At 43.0% G+C, this 21,020-nt stretch overlaps 2 long non-coding RNA genes across 2 annotated transcripts in view; one reads left to right on the top strand and one right to left on the bottom strand.

Annotated features, from left to right (window-relative positions):
• LOC106737800 (uncharacterized) overlaps positions 1–10,648 on the top strand; it is an 80,976-nt gene extending 70,328 nt beyond the window's left edge. The window contains exons 3-4 of the long non-coding RNA XR_009459805.1: positions 4,786–4,862; positions 9,667–10,648. This is a non-coding gene — a long non-coding RNA (uncharacterized LOC106737800). The remainder of the gene's footprint in view (positions 1–4,785; positions 4,863–9,666) is intronic.
• A 1,377-nt stretch (positions 10,649–12,025) lies between these two features.
• Positions 12,026–20,666, bottom strand: LOC132248571 (uncharacterized). Its single transcript, XR_009459806.1, has 3 exons — positions 20,582–20,666; positions 12,316–12,408; positions 12,026–12,104 (listed from the first exon to the last, which is right to left on the bottom strand). It is a non-coding gene; the product is annotated as an uncharacterized LOC132248571 (long non-coding RNA).
• Between the last annotated feature and the right edge of the window lie 354 nt (positions 20,667–21,020).

Here is a 21,020-nt window from a genome sequence, read left to right as displayed (position 1 = left end):
TAGGGACCACGGGGAAAGCGGGTAACACAGCGGCATTTACAGCTCGAAGATCTTGCACAAACGTATCTTTACCAGGTTTTTTGACAGGTAGGATAGGTGTGTTGCAAGGGGAGTGTATTGGGACAATAATCCCTTGCTCAAGGAGTGAGGAAACGACAGGCTTGATCCCTTCCTCAGCTTCCTTTGAGATGGGGTACGGTGGGACACGAGGAAGTGGCTTGGCAGAGTTTAGGATGATACGCACTGGTTCAGCACTCAGCATGTGCCCCACTTCATTCGCATGGGTGGACCACAGCTGTGGAGGTACTCGTGCCAACAGTTCCTCTTGCAAGAAGGAAGTATCAGGATCAGAGTACTCCTGGGTTAGCAAAGCCACAAGCTCGGTTTCCCTATGTTCCGGTACCTTAAGGTAAACACCATCTGGGCTACAATAAATCACGCATTCCAGTTTACACAGCAAATCCTTACCAAGAAGGTTGACAGGTGCACAGGGGCTAAGAAGAAAGGCATGATTTTCAGACAAAGGGCCAATAGAGATGGAGACAGGTTCAGAGACGGGATGTGGGATAGGTTGTCCGCCTATACCGACAGCATTTACAGTTTTAGGAGAATAAGGTAGAAAAGGAAACTTAGCAGCCTTTAGCGTGGAGTGGGACGCTCCGGTGTCGACAAGACAGGAGACAGGTTTACCAGAAATAAGGCATTTAACAAACGGACCAGATTGGTTAGTAGCAAACAAAGGAGCAATGATGTTACTGTCCCTCAGGCTGTCCTATTTAACACTGGGAAAATTGACAGGAAGTGGAGGTGGGGGCTGGGGTCTAGGTTCTTGGCCGGGGCGGTTGGGGCATTCTGATTTCCAATGTCCTTCTTGCTTGCAATAATGACATTGGTTCCCATAGCCTGGGTTTTGTGGGCTCAAGGATCTCTCTCTTCCCCTGAATCTACCCGGGCCTCCCCTTCCCCGTCCTCGTCCCCTTCTTCTACCTGGACCCTGTAACTGAGAAATCTGTAAGGCCATTAACTTAAACTCGGCACTGTCTTTAGACCGTTCCAATTTGTTATGAAAATGGTTAGCCGCAGCAAGGACTTCAGTTAAATCTTTAGTTTTTCAGCCAATAATTACTGTTTGAATTTTTTCAGCAATTTTAGGGTTAAGTCCCTGGACGAATGCTGTCACTATTGCTTGTTTAGCATTTCCGACTGGGTTATCCATTTCTGAGTATCGTTTAAATGTCTGTTTGAGGCGTTCTAAATAGTCACTGGAGTGTTCATTTTTGTTTTGTTTACAGGTATTTATTTTGGTCCAGTCTGCCTTTTTTGGGCAAATTGTGAGAACTGCCTGAACCAAAGCATTTCTCTTGTCAATAAAGTCTTGGCCAATCCCTGGGTTTTGATCTGGCCAAGTACAGGCAGCGTACAGACGTAGCATAGTTTCCTTGGGCAAAATGGATCACATGAGCTGATTAATGTCAGCCCATGTTGGATTATAACAATTTATAACAGTCTGCAATTCTTCCTGAAATTTTTCTGGGTTTTTCCTGATTTTTGGGAACTTTTGGGTTAAATTGTAGAGATCGCCTGGAGTCCAGAGTGCATGCACAGTTATTATATTTTGTTCATCGGTGCCAATGCCTGGCATTTGTCTTAAGGGGTAAACTTGTGCAGTTCGGGATCTCAGATTGATGGGAGATCTTTCCATGCCTATTCCCATTCTTCTAAATACACCTGTGGTGGGTTGTGACCCAGGAGTAAATTGCCACACTGGTGATGATTGAGTGGCAGATATGGTGGATGAGTCTGGACTATTAAGCTCCGTGGATGGATTTACTGAAGGAGCTTCAGCTAATGGGTCACTAGCCTGGGCTGCAGCCTGATGTTGAACCGGTTGTTGCTGATGTGGGAGTCCCAGGAGAGCAGGGTTCGAACAAAGGTCAAGGATATCCTCTGCTGGCTCCGGTGGTGGGGGCACCCCGGGCAATGCTGGATACATCGGAGCGGTGGCCAGCGTGTAATTTGGGGGAGCAGCCAATTTCTCCCGAACAGCTTTTAACTGCTGTTTTAATTTTTTTTGAGAGTCTTTTAGGCTCCTAGTTTGAGATTCTGTCCGCCTTTTGGACATTTCATCATACCAATAAAAGAACGTGTCCCACTGATTTTGTGGTGTTTTGGATCCACGGGACTCTAACGCCCCTCTCAAGTGCACTATTTTATCCTGATCAAATGTTCCTTCTTGTGGAAAATGTTTCACAGGATCATCCCTAGTATACCAGTTCTACTTATCCAGGTACTTGCAAGTCTCGGGAGAATAGTGTGTGTACATAAAGTACGCCGGAGTCCCCTTAGGGGGGGACAGGAACCTGTTTAGACTGACTTGTTCCCATTTTCAGTCACACAGGGAGACGTAGGAGAGGCTTATTTAGGATGTTCGGGCCGCTCAGTGCCTTGCCCCGCAGTTTTTCACTGCCCAGACAAAAGGCTTCTGACCCGACACCGGCTCATAAAATGGAAATGGGGAGGGAAACACTAGAGGGATCTTTTCACTCCTGCTTTCGGCAGAAGCTACTGGGATGAGGGGTTTGGAAAAGACAAAATCACTCAGACGCCCTGTCCACTGGGTCACGAGGTTCCAGTTGGGTCCCCTTGCTTTCAAAACTGCCCTGTCAGGCAGAATTGGGGCGGCTGAACCCAACCGTAGTCTCAGTCCTGGTCAGTGGCTCATATTTCTAAATACACACACACATTCATTCAATAAGCCCTGTCCACTGGGTCACGAGGTTCCAGTTGGGCCCCCTTGCTTTCAAAACTGCCCTGTCAGGCAGAATTGGGGCGGCTGAGCCCAACCGTAGTCTCAGTCCTGGTCAGTGGCTCATATTTCTAAATATACACACACATGCACATTTATTCAGTCAGCCAGACCTCCTACCCCACACCGCCTTAGTTAATTAACTACAAGCCCGATGTACTGTTGGATGAAGGTGTCTCAAACAGTTTCTCCCTAAAACGTACGTTACCAGACACAAAATGGGATCCTTTACCAGACAGAAAATTTTATCCGGCAGTAAGGTTCAGACTGACCTGTTTTAACAAGGTTCAGATCCAGTTACCACGGCCAAGTTGGGAACCTACAGGCAGTCCTCCTCCGAAACCCCAATAGAGATTTTGAATTAGGTCTCTTACCTCTCAAGTTTGGCGCCTCAGGGTTCGGGGGGGGGGGTAGCCTGCGGTCCTCCTTCCTCAGCCTGTGTTCTGGATCCGAGTCACGGCACCAGGAATTGTCGTGGAAACACACACAGAGTACTTTTGGGTCAGGTCAGCAGAAGTTTTTATTCAAAAGAAACTACAGCTGTAGGGGGAGTTCCAAAGTGATACGGATTTTCCAAGCACTTGGAAGGTGTTCCCCCCCAAGAGCAAAATCAGGAGGCTTATATACTTTTTAACAGTTGCTTACAACTCACCTGATCATATAGTGAAATTAGCATGAAAAGCGGCTATAATATTACTTCATTATTTCTTTGCTGTTATCAGGATGGGAATTATGGGGGAGGTGGGGTTAGTTCACAAACCTCCTTCTTGTACCTGGAAATCTATTTTGTACATACTTTTTTTTTCTACCTTCAAGGCCGCGGTGAGCAAAGCATTTGCAGAAGAGTCATAAAGAACAAACACTTGCCCTTATTTGTTCTACTGTACCGAGCCAGCAATTCTACACAAAGCGGTTATGTCATCTTATAACTAAAATAATCAAAGTTTAAGGCATATATTTTTTCTGATTCCACAATGGTATTCTTTATTTTATAAAAATGCTTTATATGGTATTCTTATATGTCTTCTTTTAGGTCTGGTCCAATACTATGTTCTGGACATTTGCTGTTAATCAAACTGAACTGTGAGATATTTTTATTTGAGCACTAATGATTATTATTATGTTATATGGGACATAGAAGAAAAGGTAGTGCCTACTTCTGTAATTTATATTACATGTTAGAGAGACTGTAAAATTCAGGCACTTTATATACCATATGATCCAGAAAAAGTCCAGAATAATAACTTAAGAAATAGTTAAAATATGTAAGAGAATGCCTACATATTTAAATAGTTAAAATATGGCAAAGGATGCCTACATTCACAGTCCCTTCAATATTTATAGAAGGATTTAAAAATGTTTCATAAAATTTAAAACATTCTATTTAATAGTATGTATTTAGGCCTGAAAGTTGCAATAGAAAACTGTCTAGGAGCCACCTCAAACAACTGTAGAGGATCTAAAATATTTGAAGAATGTTTTGATTTAGAAATTATATCATATTCTAGTGATCCCTCTTGTCTGGAGTCAGGAGGATGTCACTCTAATAATCAAAATACATACGTAATTCCATTGTGGATTATATTAATAAAAACACAGTTGGACCAAAAACTATCCACAATGGAAATTGTTAATGGCTATGTTAAATTACAAAGTCACCCAAAAATGGCATGTCTAATCTAATTTATTTCAGTTGAGAAGGTGCACTAACTTAGATTGAGATCAAGTTAACCTGATCTATGAAGAAGATAACCCAATCTCACAATACCTGTACACATTCTCAGCACAAGGACTCTTTAAAGGATAACAATCTTCCAGTAGGCAGGAGTGAAAAATGGAAGAAACTGGTGACACTTTGTAAGTTAGAGAAATTACTGATAAGTTAGAGAGGGAGTCCTATAAACCCCTGGTTAAGAGAACTGACCTTTGTAATCACAGCTTTTGTTATGTGTGTCTGTTCCTTTTCCTTGAAAATATAGCTACATGAAGCTTGAGGATTCAGGAATGAAGAAGAGCCTGGATCCAAGTCTTTCAAGACACCACATCCCCACCCTGGGTACGTATCTTTTTCTTAACCAGTCCATCGCATTCGTACCCTTACCTCATTCTCTGATACTTTAATAGTGCCTTCATTCCCATAGTTTACCTGTAGCAAATTAAAGAGTGTTTTTGATGTTTCAGGTATTGTCTAGTAGTTGTGCATGGGGGTTGTTCCTGAAGTTTTTAAGAACATTTTAGACAAATACTTAACTAGGATGGTTTAGTCAGTCAGAGATGATCCTGCCTTGAGCAGGTTTTTGGATTAGACTGCTTCCTGGGGTCCCTTCCAGCACTACTTTTCTATGTGTCTATGACTTACAAGGGGAAAGGGGCTACTAGCTTTCAAGGGAGAATCATCTCTAAAAAAACTAAAAGGGATATATTCTCAATCAGTCACCAGAGAGAGCCTATTTCTCAGTAAGGCACAGCTAGAGACTGCTGATAAACATGCTCATCTTCTCTGCTACTACTGAAGACTACAGGTCAACTGGTTGCTTTGCTTCTGTTGTAATAAGCAATAGCCAGTTAGGGTAACCATACAGAGGAGCCTCCATGGGCTGCTGAGGAGGGGAAAGCAATGAGATTCTGACTCAGATGTATATACTGGTATTGATGATTTTGAGGTTGAGAGCATTGTCAGTATTCTACCAAAGAAATGTTTCCCATTTCTAAGGGTGCAATATTTTCTGAGAGAGTTCTCAATAATATTTTGGTAGAAAATCAATTGATAGATCTACCAAATTAACACTTCATTTTTTTCCCTTCTTTACTTTTTCAGACTATTTGGATGTAATAAGTATTCAGGGGGGGGGTTTCTATTTAATTATTTAAAACATTCTTTAAATCTTCCAAACCATACAATACAGGTTAAGCTATAATGTTAACTTTTGTTTCCCAAAAAACTTCAGGTTATCCTTGATTTGCCAAGAATGTTATTCCTACTATACAATAAAAAATAGATTAAAAAAATAATTACATATCCCCTTGGAATGGTCAATGGTATTATACTCTTCGTTTTCTTATCCATCTGTTCTACATTGGCATATCATAGAATGCCTCATGCTCATTAGAGCTGTGCAAAATTTCACCAGGTGTTTCATTTCAAAGATATTTTGATGCATTTTGAGCTCTAAACAGTGAAATCAAAATGAAACAAAAGACTTTGAATCAGCTTCAAAACAAAATGAGGGAACTCGAAACGTTTCAAAGGTTTCAAAATGTTTCAAGTTTCGAAATGTTTCAAGTTTTGAAAATAAGCTTACTTGGCTTTAGCACTGGTCCCAAGCACCAGCAGCAGCCTCATCTCATTTGGTGCACAGATCCAGGGGCCCACACCCCTGGAAGGCCTGTGGGGCTATGCTGGACTCCTCCCAGGGGTGCAAGCCCCCGGATCTACACGTCAGATGAGACAAAGCTGCTACTGCCACCTGGGACCAGTGGCAGCAGCAATCTTCCCCAGCACTGGGTGCGGGCTGTGCCCAATGCTGGTCCCAGGTGGCAGAGGCAGCATCCTCTCATCCAGCACACAGATCTGGGGGTTTGCACCCCTGGGCAGAGTCCAGCACAGCCCAGCAGCCCTCCCAGGGGTGCAAACCCCCGGATCTGTGCCCTGGATAAGAGGAGAATGCTTTGGCCACCTGGGACCATAGCTGGGCACAGGTTACACCCAGCACCAGAGAAGATTGTGGGCCAGAGAAGATTACTGCTGCTGCCAGCAAGTGTCAGGAATTGTGTTTTGAAGAGTTTGAGGTGCAGTTTCACAGAAACATCTATACCTATCTCCTTGAAACTTGGCAGGCTTTGTGCTCTCAGAAGGGACTACCATCCTGCAATTTTCATCCAAATCAGGCAAGAAATTACAACACTTTAGGCATTTTCATGAACAGCAAAACAGTTTCAACAAAACGAAATGGGACAGTGCTTCGAAATGAAATGAAATGATGAAATGAAACACTGTCCCTTCAAAATGGTGAAATGGACCTCGAAATGAAACAATGGTGTTTTGCACAGCCCCAATGCTCATTAGAATATCTACCTTTACAACACCCTTGTGATACAGTAACATATCCTTAGATTCACTGAGGATCTGAGAGGTTAATTTGCCAAAGGTTGGAAAGAATTTGGGAACAAAACCTGAATTTGGGATTTCTGAATCACAGGCCAGAACCTCAACCACAAGACTACCTGCTGTTTGCTACTGTCACTTTGCATGGCACTCTTAAGTGAATAATTTTTGGACACAGCATGAACAAGTTAAAATACTTTAGAAGGAATGGCTTATATGGGAGCAAGAAAAAAAGATGATGGCACACAGATTATGTCAAAAAGGATTTTGGTGTCCCTAGTTACAGAATATCATTTATTTGGGGGGGGGCCGCATAGAACGGTAAGATCATAGGAAAGTAGGGTTGGAAGGGATCTCAGGAAGCCATCTAGTAAAGCTCCCCCACCCAAGAGAAGATCACACATGGCTAAATCATCCTAATCTAACCTGCTTTTAAAAATTTTCAAGGATGGAGATTCCACAACCTCTCTAGGCTGTGTAGTTGACATCTTGTTACTATGCTCTGACATATTTTAATATACATATATTTATTAAAATTTATGGGAAAAGAGTTGTAAAAACAATTTATTTTATGCAATATTAATGATAAAGAAAATAGGTTCCTTTTCCATTAACATGCAGAATAGAACCAAGTTTAGGATACCCTTGAATTCACTAAGATTATTATGGCTTTTCTGACCTGGGTTTACTTTTTGTTCTATGATCTTTATCCAACTTTTTAGAAAAGAATACCATTCAATAGTATTAAGAGATTTAAACTTTTTAAAATACAGATCATATCATTTGCTCACTTAATGCTTATTGGAAAAAAACTGCTCTAATACTACGATACTTGCAAGCCTTGAGTGAATTGCAAGTTCTAATACACAAGCGCCTACTCTAATTAAGAAAAGGTCACTGTATGTCCGCCTCATAGTGACTGACAGAGCAATACACCCTGGAGTTCATAATGATCTTTGTTCAAGGAAATTACATTCTTCATTACAATTTGCATAAATTAACTAACTGACTGTAAGATTTTTCTACAGTAATTTATATATAAACTAGCAATGTAATTTGATTTTCTATCTCTTCTTCCATAATTTGGTTAGATAGTAGAGTATGCAAATAAAAAGACAGATACCAGTGCTCAGTTGTGTATCCAGAAATATGGAGTACACATTTTGAATTACATATTTAAATTACATTCCCAAATAAGAAGTTCAATCAGATGAGAATTTGCTACAAAAAAGTCAAAAAGTTAACCGACTCAAGATTCACCTAAAGGGCAACCATCTGAAACTTTTTTATATGGCCTCTTCCTTTGAACAGGAAACATTTTTACAGTTCAGTCTTTGAGTTCCTGTTACTAGTACCACCTGATAGTTCAGTGTGTGATTCCTAACCAGCACTTCCTTGAGACAATGAGCACTGTGTGAGCCATATAATAGCTTGGATTCCATTAATCATTTAATTTGCCCATATAAGGCTGAAGAAGGGAGAACAAGCAAGAAGGGAGGGAGGCTCTGTTCTAACAGTCTGCTGAAGTAATTTTTTTTTCAAGCACTGTCAGCATGGATCCCTATTTGGGATTCTGGGTTCTGTCACTGCTGACAACCTTTGAAAGGGGGAATTAAGCGCAACTCAAGGAACTCATTTTAAAATCCAAGGGTGCAGACAAAAGTGACAGCTTTTGAGCCATCTGGCCCCTGAAAGTGCTCTACAGCCATGATTAACACACATGTGTGGCTGAAAAGCATTTTAAAAATAGCAAATCACACAAAAAAAATTGTTCTGGTTAAATCAGGTATTACATTAAGGCACTCAAAAGCAAAGCACCTTAGGGCTGTCAAGGGGAAGGAGAGGGAACTGCTGGCTGCTGAATGGCCAGAGCTGGGGGAGAAGATGAGGGGGAATTGAAACCTCTTACCTCACAGCCCCCCCCCCAGCTACCTCATCTGAGGTACTAGGGGAAGCTGGGTCAGACACCCAAGGTGAGGGGCATTCTCCCCTTCCCTCTTAGCTCTGGCCAGTCAGCAGCTGGGATCAGCCAGCAAAGAGCACAGACATATGTGCTCACCTAACTTGAAGGTCTTCAAGAGGAGGCTAGATAGACACCTGGCTGGGGTCGTATGACCTTAGCGCTCTTTCCTGCCTGGGGCAGAGTGTCAGACATGATGATCCTTTGTGGTCCCTTGTGACTCTACAGTCTATGGATCTATGAATCTATGAAAGAAGCTGTCAGTTGCTGAATGCTCAAAGCTGAAGGGGAGGGGCTGAGAATGGGGCCCCCTCAACTTGCAACCTCCCACCCTAGCTACCCTGGATGGAGTAATAGGAGGAGGTGGGTTGGGCTGGAGGTCTGCTGACCTGGGATGGTGCAGGCTGCCTACACCCCCCCCCCCACCCCTCCCCAACCCAACTGGTGAACATCTGTTGGGTCAAGGGGGCATTCTAACTCATGGCACTTTATGTAAGGTATCATGAGTTAAGCAGGACCCTAACATCTGTCTGTACTCCAAGTGAATATTCATTTAACCTTTGAAAAAATATTTCCCCAAACAGCACTGATTTTGCCCCCAAAGCATTGATATTCACTTCTCAACAGGCAGCAGTTATAGGAACAAGTGGCCATCCCCAAATGCCTAGTTCTCTGGAGTTCCACATAGATCTATCATGTTCCCTTTCCCCTTCAAAGGAAGAGCAGTGAAATGCTCCAGTTCCTGTTGCCAGCAATATGCTGTTAACACTTCATTGCATATTTAATTTTCCACAGATGCAGCCAATGTCATCCTGAGGATATCACCATGTCAAGGGATCTTGCATGGATGAAAAATAGTTATTTCAAACTAAATTCAAGCAAAAACAAAATTCTGCTGGACATACATGGGAAACATTATGAAGTACTAGCAGAGTTACATCCCTCCTTTCCATTATACAACTTAATTACTATATTTTTTGGAGCACGTATTGCTTTATTTTTGGCTTGGATGGTGTATTTTGTAGTAATACCAGAACTCATTGAATGTGGAGAGCATTCTAACCCTGTGATCAAAATATATTTAAGGAATCCACAAAAGCAGTGACGATCCTTCAGTTCTTGAGGTGTTGTCCTCAAGTAGCTGTTTATAGTTTGGGTGGGCTCTAGAGTTAGATGATAACAGTTTTTAATTAATATTACAACATCATAACCACCATTCCAGGCCAGACCAGAAGTCCTCATAACCCAGAAAAAAGGGGTCGCCCAAACCCATCTTTTCTTTGACAGTGGTAAATAGGGCAGACTTTAGAGGAAGTATGTAAAAAATGTGGCCTAGCTGGAGTGATCCACCCCCTGTCATACCCTCCTATGTACCAGCAGTTATAGCTTTAGCAATTTCCTGCCTGTTATATTTAACAGGTGCTGATGGATCTACCTTACACAAGTTTATCTAATACCTTTTGGGACCCAGTTCTACTATTGAACTTCCTGAGGTAATGAGGAAATTGTTAGATGTACTATGCAAGCAATAGCATGAAAATGCTGTCTTCAATTTGAAATGTTAGAGTTCCCAACAGGTCACTATATAACAGGCCGTAATGTTACTTGGATGCACTTACATAAGTTCTCCAAAGAAGGAAGGGTTTTGGAAAACTTCACTATATGCACCATTTCTGTTTTGTTTAGTGAAGGAACATTATATTGCTTGGCATGCATGACTAACATGATCAAAAATGCAAATAAAAGAATAGCAGACTCTATGGAGGCATCATAATATTTACTGTAAAACTAAAGGGCAGCTCAGCCAGCTTGAAAATCTCTAAGCAGAATTTAAATATATAACAAGAAACATACCATTTTTAAAAGACATATAAACAGAGTAATACTTGCAAATAGCCTTGGATAAACAAATAATGCTGAGAATTTCAATATCTTGGGTAAAGAGCAGAAAACACAACTTTACTGAACAGTGCAACAATCTGTGTACAAAGCCTCTTACAAGAAGCTAGGTACAGATTCATTTTGGCACATTGGTAATAATAATTTCATGTTTTCTACATGATTATACCTTGTTTTGTTTTTCTCAGTCAGAAAGAACAAGAGATTGATTTCCAAGGAAACAATTAAGATTGAGATATCAGTTGAATATATAATATCAGTTTCCAATCATGCTTGGAGTCTTGAATGAAATAGAAAACCAGTGTTAGAGATCTCCCACAAAGTGCATTTAAAGCACTAGCACTAAGAGAGGCAAGGCTGAAAGAAGCTATATAATGTGTGAAATGTTTTGTTTGATGCATTTATATATGACATTGTTTCCAGAAGATCTAAGTATTCCACATTATTGAAAATGAGCAATTAAAATATGCAATACAGCTAGTATTACTTTACCTCCATTATTATTCTTCTTCATATAGCGTGCATAATACTGAAGAAGTACCTTATAATGGTTCGTTTGTAAGGTCACACCATCATTCAAACAAATATTAAAAGGCCTGACTAACTAGATCAATTATAATGAAGTGCTAGAAAGAACAAATTCTATGGACAAGGATGGAATTTACAGGAAAAAAAAAAAAAAAAAAAACTTTCTACGACAAAGCAAAAATGAGTTCTTTCACATTGTAGCCATTTGTTTGATAGGTTTATCACTTAAACTTGTGAAATATTAAACATGAAACAAGCAGAAATACATATAACTTATATTTAACATCAATCTGGCTGTAACAGGGTCCCTGACAGGAGCCCTTTTACTTGGGGAAAATCTTCACAGCTGGCAGTCATGATGCCCAGGCAAGGACAGGGGGAGATTCCCCACACCACTGGTAAGCCAATGGGACCTGGCTTCCGGGAATAAAGAAAGGAAGAGGCCCCAGGAAAAATGCCTTCAGGCACTTAGAGAGTGAAGAGGAGGATCATCTGGGACCTCAGAAAAAAGATGAGGAGAAGAGCCAGGTAGCCTCCAGATACCCAGTATGGACGCATGAAACCCCAGCCGCTGCAGTGAGTCAAAGGGAAGGAGTTGCAGGTCCAGGCAGTGACGCAGCATGGCATCCTGAAGCAGAGAAGAGCTCCCTGGTTGGGACCCGAGAGGGGAAGCGGAGGGCAATCTCGAAGGGAAAGGGGGAGACCATCCTGAAGTTTCGGCACCAGCTCCACCAGCTAAGGTACTCCCAGAGCCGAGCCAGCACAAACCACAGAGAGGCAGTAAGAGACGTGGCCAGCCTCCGCTGCTAAGGAGGCAATTAGTGGATATTAAGCCGAGTCACCAGCTGGAGCAACTCCCACTCAGGTGGACTGGGTCAGGACTCCCACTGGTCGAGACCCATGGAGGGGGGACAGCCAGAAATGCCCCTCACAGTAATCAGCAGGAGATAAAAGGCCTCATTTGCGTGGGCTGCTAATGAGGTAATTAGTACTGAGAGTCTCCCAGCTGGCACTTACCTTTAGGACAGCGAAGCTGGTGATCTTTCCTCAAGCATGAGGGTGACTCTGGGGAGTAGGAGGGGGATGAGCTGCCGCCTGTGGTCCGGGCTGCTGTAAAAGAAAAACAAGAGAATAAAGCACCTGGAATTACATGATGAGTCAAGCGTCATTACTTTGCGGGTACCTATTAACATTCCATCTCTTTCCTCCCTTAATAAGATCAAAGTTATGGCAGGCAAGAACCAGAGAAAGGGGCGGTACCCTGCAGATCTGATAACACTGGCATTATGAAAAAGGAAATAAATTGGCTACTACTAGTGTGTCATATGTGTGGATATCATGTATTAAAAAGGAAACACTGGCTTTTAAATATGATTTTCTAGTGTAATCTTAATCCGATTTATTTGCCTTTATTCTCAGTGAGCTTTTTCTCATTAATCCAAAACGGTGAAATATGAATATTTCTATAATGTCAGAATTTTATAAGAGAAGAACATGTGGTGCTGAGGAAATAAAACTACCTGTAAAGAAGTCTGGATGCCTTAGGGCCAAATGCATAATCTTGGGCATTATAGGGCACTGAGGGATTCTTGTTTGTTTGTTTGTTTTTTAAAGAAAAATGGTCAACACAATAACTTTAAAATTATAAAAAGCTCAGATGAAAATGGTATAACAGGGAAAAGAAGAAAGTTCAAAGGAAAAGCATGTCTCTCTAATCTACTAGAATTTTTTGAGAAGGTCAATGGAAGTAGCTAAAGAAGAACCGGTTCATTCATTTTATTTAAACTTTCTAAAAGGCTTTGGTGCAGTCCCTCACAAAAGGCTAGAAAAAAAAAAAAAGTGATGGAAATCTTAACCCACCACTCATTAAATTAGAAATTGAAAAATACACCCAAAAAAACCTATATGAATAAGGATCTGTATTAGGGCTAGTGTTCTCATTTTTTGAATTCCATGCAAGCAGGGCCTAGCAAACGGATGAATCAACTTTTTCTCATTCCAGAAAATAAATTATGCTAAACCATACTGTAGATGGAATATCTGAGTATGGTAGAATAAAATTACTTGGGATTCTCACTTTCATTCATAGATTAGAGTTTAGAAAATTTACCAGATAATGCCAGCCAGGCTCAGGGAACATCTTGACACCAACTGAAATAATCTGGTTCACTGAATTTATTATAGTAAACACAGCATATTACAATTCCTATGGTATTGTTATTAAATATTTAACAGGAAAAAAAGCAGCTAAAAAGTTAGATAAAGCTGAACTTTTAATTAAATGCTACTTAAAACAATATTCTTAGAGATTAGTAACTCTAGGAAAGCAGAGGAAAGTAAAATTTGGAGCCAAGTTTCCACAAATAAACTTAACTCTTACCATCCTTTCCTAATCTACAAATAGTACTCCTTCATTAACCCATCATCTGTATTTTCAATATTGATCACATAATTTCATATCTTATACATTTCATACTGGCCATGTCTACACAAGACGCTGACTGCACAATAGCCTGAAAGTACTGCGCAGTAGCGTTGTGTGGCAGAAACCATGACATGATGCTACTGTGCACTAGCCTTGGGCTATTGTGCAGTCAGCATCAAGAAAAAGCCATTCATCAATGCTACTAAGCAGTAATGCAGGTTACTGCACAGTCGCTTAGTACTTGTTTATAACTCAGGTTTACTGCGCAGGCAGCATCTTATGTAGATGCAGCCACTGATTCTAAGATGAGCATTATTTCTACTTCAGATTAAATCCAACATCTAAATGTTCATAGCAAAACTCACCGTGTATCTCATATACACAAAAAGAGATAAATACTTCTTTATTCAAATATAAGTTTGGAAAACGCAGTTTACTTCAACGAGTATCTATATGCTGCACTGGGCACCCAATATATCTGTTTCATCTAGTTGCCTTAGTGTTTGTAGCCCATCCCTCAGAAACAGATCTGAGATACAATTTGGTATGGAGTGGAAAGAGTAAAATGTAAATTCTGTAATCTCTGCAAGATGCTGAGGCATGTGTGCACAATGCATTTCATATTCAGTGTAGTCAACATTACCAAAATGTTTTAAACAAAGGAAAGCTGGACTCAAAGCCAAGGTAATTTGCAAGGCCTTAGCAGCAAGTTTTCTAGTTTTTACAATGATGTATGTTAACTAAAATGTATGTTAGGTGCCTGACAGGGAGCAAATATGTTCTCCATCAGCCATTCTTTTGAGATAGCTCCCTGCCCCCAGGAGCTGCCTACTGCCAAGGCAGGCTCTGCCAATGGAGCCCAGGTGAGACTATGTTCCCTTGCCCCAGCAGCAGGGAGCTCCAAGCACCCTGCTCAAGATAGCAATCAGGAAGTGGGGAGTTGGGAGATTCTTATCTCCCAGCACCAGCTCCGCAACCGCACAGGTCCCTGCTGGCAGGGGCTGGGGAGCCTGTCCCCTCCCCAATTCCATGAGGGCAGAGCTGGGCAGGAAACAGGTTGGGGAGCTTGTTCCCCACTTAGCTCCACACACATGAAGCTGAACAGGGAACAAGCTCTTCAGCCTGTTTCCCACCCAGCTTTGTGCTCATGGACCTGGGTGGGGAACAAACTCCCCAGCCTCTGCCCCACATGCTAGGCGCGGGCTGGGAACTGTCCTGGTAAGGGGTAGGCCCCAACCCTGTTCCCTAATCCAATAAACAAGACATGGGGATTGGAAAGAGCTGCAGGGGTGGAATAGGTCCCAGCCCCCTACCCTAATCTGCTAGCTGCTGCACTGCTACATTGGGGCAGGGGGCTGGGATCTGCCCCTCCTCTGCACCTCTTTCCAAGTTCCCTGCCCCTGATCAGGGAGCCAGAGCCTACAGAGCCAACCCCCCCGCCCCCCCAACACACACACACACACACACACACACACACACACACACGGAGCACCCCATGCCTTCACAAATAACCTCGCCAGACACACATACCTATGAGTCATAGGTTACACAACCAAGCATGGGGATAAGATGGAGGCTTGACATTACAAGATAGAAACTTGACGCGACTTAATGACTTATGCTAACTTACATATATAGGCCTTGTGGCAGGCCAGTAGGGGGCGCTCCTGCATTGAGCCACCCACCTCACTGTGCCTGACCACCTTCTGGGCTCCAAGTGCCTCCCTGTGGAGGCATCACATCTGGCTGACCCCCTTCCTGGAGCACAACACTAGCCTGGGGGTTCCACTACCACCACCCAGGGCTGGGCTTGATTCTTGCTCTGTGCACCCTGGGAAATACAGGCCTAGTAGCCCTCGAGGGTACTTGATTCACTTCAAGAACTTGGGATGCTTCCCTCAGTCAGAAGCACAAGTAGTGGTCTCCCTTAGTCAACCGAACCAAGGGGGCCCCAAGGCATAATCTAGACCCAGTTCCAATAAGTCTCCCATACTAGGTACAAAGAAAAATTTTATTGGTTACAAGGGGTAGGGTTGGAATAGGGTACAGGGTAGAGCAATATCAGAGAAAACCTGTAGAGCAAACTCCCATGCCTGGGTAGCCTTTGATCACACATCTGAGTTACTGCAAGCTATATGTCTAGTTAGATCTCAGGTAGCTTACTCACAAGTATCATCCAGAGGCAGGTGGAGATTCCCTCTGGAGGCAGGCAGTTCCTTGATCATGAGTTTTGAGAGAGAGAGCAAGTTTCAGATGGTTCAGCTCTTCTCTCTCTCTGAGTCTCCCTTATGGCTGCTGCCCCCTCCTCCTGGGCAGTCCTTAACTTATATAGCCCTTGTGACCTCATTTACCTGGTCCAATGGAGGCCAGCACCTGTTAGCTGTCAGCCAACTAATTTGAAATGTATCACTAGTTGCTGGGCAGACTGGCAGTTCCTAGCTCCCCAGGGAGCAAGCCCCTCACCCAGGTATGTGATGCCAGTCACGTAGGCAGAAGGAGCAGGTTTCCCCCCTCCCTCAGGAATGTATCCAGCTCAGGTTACCTAAAAAGATAGGGTAAGGTATGTATCTTCTGCTGGTCCCATCCTAACCAAATTGTTACAGAGCAGAGTTTTTGGGGAGAAACAGAGGTGGCCTTCTGCCACAGGCCTAAAACAGTAATCACACAATATAAAAGCAGTAAAAAAAAAAATAATACAAACATAATAATGATCACTTATAAAACAGTAGATATCTATATCAAAATAGCAGGGCACATATTTGCTTGCTACGTAAAATAAAATGTTAAAGCTTATCCTACTACTTAGCTTACTTATACTTAACTATAGGGAATAGAGAGGGAGAGAAAAAGTCAGAAATGGTTGGGGAAGGGGAGGGAATGCATTTTAAAATAAATTAAAGAAAAGAAAAACTGCAGGGTTTGCTACACCAGAAGCCAATATACAAGAATGCCAGCCAATGAAAATGCCACAAGACAATGGGTGAGAAGCAGGTAGGGGTGAGTATGGTCAGGAGTGAGGAGAAATATTAGGGCTGGGGAGGGGAGGGGGCTGTGGCTTGGGAATGAGGGGCAGGCACACAGACAGAGACATACAGACACACACACAAATAGAGACGGGTTGGGTTGCAGGTTGTGTGACAGTCGCAGGTAGCTAAGAGCCTGGCCCAGAGACCACCCAGCCCTGGGCAGCTTTATTTATTATTGCACCATTTAAACATTTAACAGGTCTATTTAGTAATGCTTTTTGATACATTCATGTTCATAATGGGGTGTAGTGGGCTTCCAATTTTCAGTTTGCCCAGGGCCCCAGTGAATCTTAACCTGCCTCTGCTGTCCAAGAGACCACTGTCTCCTGGCCCAGTACTCCCTGCCAGCTCATGAACCAACACCCAGGGGAGCCTAGATCTGCCCCTGGTGGTGGCAGGGGCCCATTGCAGGGCTCCAAAAAGCAGGCGCAGTTTGCTGCCCTTGAGTGTTTATACATGTACACTGTTTTTCCAGCCAGAAATCTGCCAGAAATCTGCCGCTTCAGAGCAGACTGAGGTGAACTGCACTGTGCTGTGTGAAGTTGTATAAGTGATGAAAAGTGTGTCAATGCACACAAAATGGCAATGGTGCACTTTTGATGGACTAAAGCACCTCTGGGGTGTTTTAGTTCAAAACTGTGCTGCTGCCATTTTCTCAGCGCTGATGTACATTTTGCCTCTTATACAACTGCATGCATTGCAGCGCCAGCCACCTTTCAAAGCACCCGGTGCTGCAACACATATGTGTGTAAAAATGCCCAATAGCAGCAAATCTGCTCCTGCATCCCTACATGTGTAGATGCCTGCCCAGGAGCATTTACTTACAAGTCACAAGTAGTTTACTCTCAAGTAAACTGGTCCTGGATCAAATGCATGTGTAGATGTTCACACTGAGAACAGTCCAGCTCAGGGGTGGACAAAATGCAGCCTGTGGGCTGGATGTGGCCCACCAAGCCATTCTATCCAGCCCACGGGGCCCCTAAAAAATTTAGAAAATTAATATTTATCTGTCCCGGCTGCCTGTCATGCAGCCATTGATGGCTTTCTAAAACTCAGTAAGCGGCCCTCCACCTGAAATAACTGCCTGCTCCTGGCCTAGCTACATCCTCTTTGGAACCACCCTTCAGGGGTGCTATTGAATCCCTCCTGCCCTGTCCCCAGTCTTCTCTTCTCCAGACTAAATAAGCCCAGTTCCCTCAGACTCTCCTCATAAGTCATGTGCCCCAGTCCCCTAGCCATTTTTATTGCCCTCTGTTAGACTCTCTTCAATGTCCCCACAACCTTTCTGTAGGAGGGGCCCAAACTGGACATACTACTCCAGATGTGGCCTTACTAGTGCTGAATAGAAGGGAATAATCACTTCCCTTGATCTGCTAGCAATGCAGCCCAGTATGCCATTAGCCTTCTTAGCAACAAGGATACATTGTTGGCTCATATTTAGCTTATTGTCCACCATAAACCCCAAGTTCCTTTCTGCAGAGCTGCTGCCTAGTCAGTCAGCCCCCAGCCTGTACCTGTGCATGCGACTGTTCTGTCCTAAGTGCAGGACTTTTCACTTGTCCTTATTGAACCTCATGAGATTTCTTTTGATCCAATCCTCCAACTTGTCTACATCTTTCTGAATCCTGAAGCCCTACCCTCCAGCAAATCTAGTACTTCTCCCAGCTTGGCGTCATCTGCAAACTTGCTAAGGATGCACTCCATCTTATTTTTCACATTGTTGATAAAGATATTGAACAAAAATTGTCCCAGGATCAACCCCTGGGGCACTCCACTGGATACCTGACGATCTAGCCACTTTTCTATCCACCTTATATTCCATTCATCCAACCCATACTTCCTTAGCTTGCTTGGAAAGTTGTGGGAGACCATAATAAAAGCCTTGCTAAAATCAAAGTATATCATGTCCACTGCTCTCCCTGCATCCACTGACCCAGTCATCTCATCCATAGAAGGCAATCAGGTTGATCAGACAACTTGCCCTTGGTGAATCCATGCTGACTCTTCCTAATTATTTTCTCCTCCGGGTGCTTAGAAACAAATTCATTGAGGACGTGCTCCATGATTTTTCCAGGGACTGAGGTGAGGCTGACCAGTCTGTAGTTCCCTGGATCCTCCTTTCTTCCCTTTTAAAGATGGGCACTATATTTACCCTTTTCCAATCATATGGAACCTCTCCCAACTGCCAGGAGTTTTCAAAGATATAGGCAAGTGGTTCTGTAATCACAATGGCCAACTCCCTCAGCACCTTCGGGTATATCCCATCCAGCCCCATGGACTTGTACACATCCAGATGTTCTCAATAATCCCTAACCCATTCTTTTGTCACTGTTGGCTGCTCACCTCCTCCCAAAACCATGCTGCCTGGTGCGGTTTGGGAGCTGACTTTGCCTGTGAAGCCTGAGGTAAAAAAGTACTTCAGCTTTTTCTACATCTTCTGTCACTAGGTTGCCTTTTCCCTTCAGTAAAGGTCCCCCATGTTCCCTGATCTTCCTCTTGTTGCTGACATACTTGCAGAAACCCTTCCTGTTACCTTTCATGTGCCCTGCTAGCTGCAACTCCAACTGCGTTTTGGCCTTCCTGATTTCAACCCTGCATGCCCGAGCAATACTTTTATTCTCCTCTTTAGTTGTTTGTCTCCCTTTCCACTACTACTATTTGTTGCTTTTAATAAAAGATGAAATGTTAAAACTTGAAAAGAGTTAAGAGTTTAGTTTGAAAAGGGAAAGGACTTGCAAAGTGTTTTAATGCAGACTCTTTCCTGTTTGTTTGCATTTATCTAATTTGGAGAGAAGCCTTTGACAATCTCCTTACCCTAAATTAATCTTATTTGGATGTAGAATGCTAAATACGGTTGTGTTCTTTAGATCTATTTTTTAATTACCTAGGTTTATATTATTGTGTCTCAAGAGGTAATATTAAAGTCTCATTAAAGTGGGATTAAGTGGAAAAATCAAACAAGCGATAGGTGTAACTGCTCTGCTTCTACATGCAGTATGTAAGATGGATCTGACCCCAACACTAGTTATATGGACAAAAATCATTTTGAATGTGGAACCTGAGGTGGAAAAAACATGGTCTGTCTCCAAAGACAAGGAAAGTTTACTGTAACATTGTCTGCATTCTCTTCATTTAGGATTCTTGTAACTTTTACTCATGATTTCAACAGAATTGGATGGCCCTTCATGGCAGCACAGATATTAAGAGCTAAGAAGTACTGCTGGCTGACTGTCTTGTAATTTATAGCACCATGCCCCCTGGGAACTTCTTGGAATCAGCATGAGCTGTGCTGGATGTTGTCCAGGGGCTAGAAGGAATTAGCTTAATACAGTGACTGCTAGGTTGAAAATGTTCCTATTTAGGATTTTGTTAACAACCTGAGGATCGCTGCTGATGCATGGTAATTGATACCTTTGTAGTGAATGCAGGATAGCTTATGCTGTGGACAGTCGTTCTCCATGCCCTGGATGTGCTCTAAAAATCTAGATCAGAGTGGGTGACGTCCACCCTGAAGGCCAGATCGGGCCCACAGAAGATTCCATTTCCAAGCACCCCTGCCTGCATCACTGCAGCCAGTTTCCATGGAGATCCCAGGAGTGGCAGAGCCATGACATTGCAGGGCTAGGGCTTCCATCGAGACCAGCCCCAGCAGTGCTGGCAGGGTGTACAGCTGGGTGGGGAGCTGGTCTGGGGCTGGATCTTGTGGTGGTGATGGTGTTGGCAAACATATTTTTTATAGTATCCTCAGGTGTTCTATATCATTCCTGTAATGGGGCTCCTACCCAAACCCAGGCACAGACTAAGGGAGGAAAAGATTTGATCAAACACTCACCCCAGATCCAGCAGCAACAGCAACAACAGGAGCTGGGGGCTTACACAGAAACCCTGCAGGCTGAAAAGCAAAAGGCCACCCTGAGGCTGCCTGTAACAAGCCAAATCAGGAATCACCTGTGACTATTTTAAAAAGCAGGGGCACCTGCACACATGATGGAGCTCTGCTTTGACACGTGCTCATTAGCACATGGCATAACAGACTTGATTAATCGAATCTGCTGCAAGTCTGCTGCAATGTGTTAATTAGCACACTCCAGCAGCCTATGTGTCATGTGTATTCAGTGTTGCCACATTTCAAATGGCAGCGGGAGCGCTTTAACTAAAGCTCCTGGAATGAGCAGGAACAAGCTAGAGCTGAGCAGCCACCTGGGGGTGTTGTGGCCACCCCTGAAACAAGCACCTTGGTACAATTCCTTAAATGTGAACAAGTCAAAATA

The sequence above is a fragment of the Alligator mississippiensis genome, chromosome 2 (assembly GCF_030867095.1).
Source record: "Alligator mississippiensis isolate rAllMis1 chromosome 2, rAllMis1, whole genome shotgun sequence".
Lineage (NCBI taxonomy): Eukaryota > Metazoa > Chordata > Crocodylia > Alligatoridae > Alligator > Alligator mississippiensis.
This window is presented reverse-complemented; position numbering and strand designations above follow the sequence as displayed.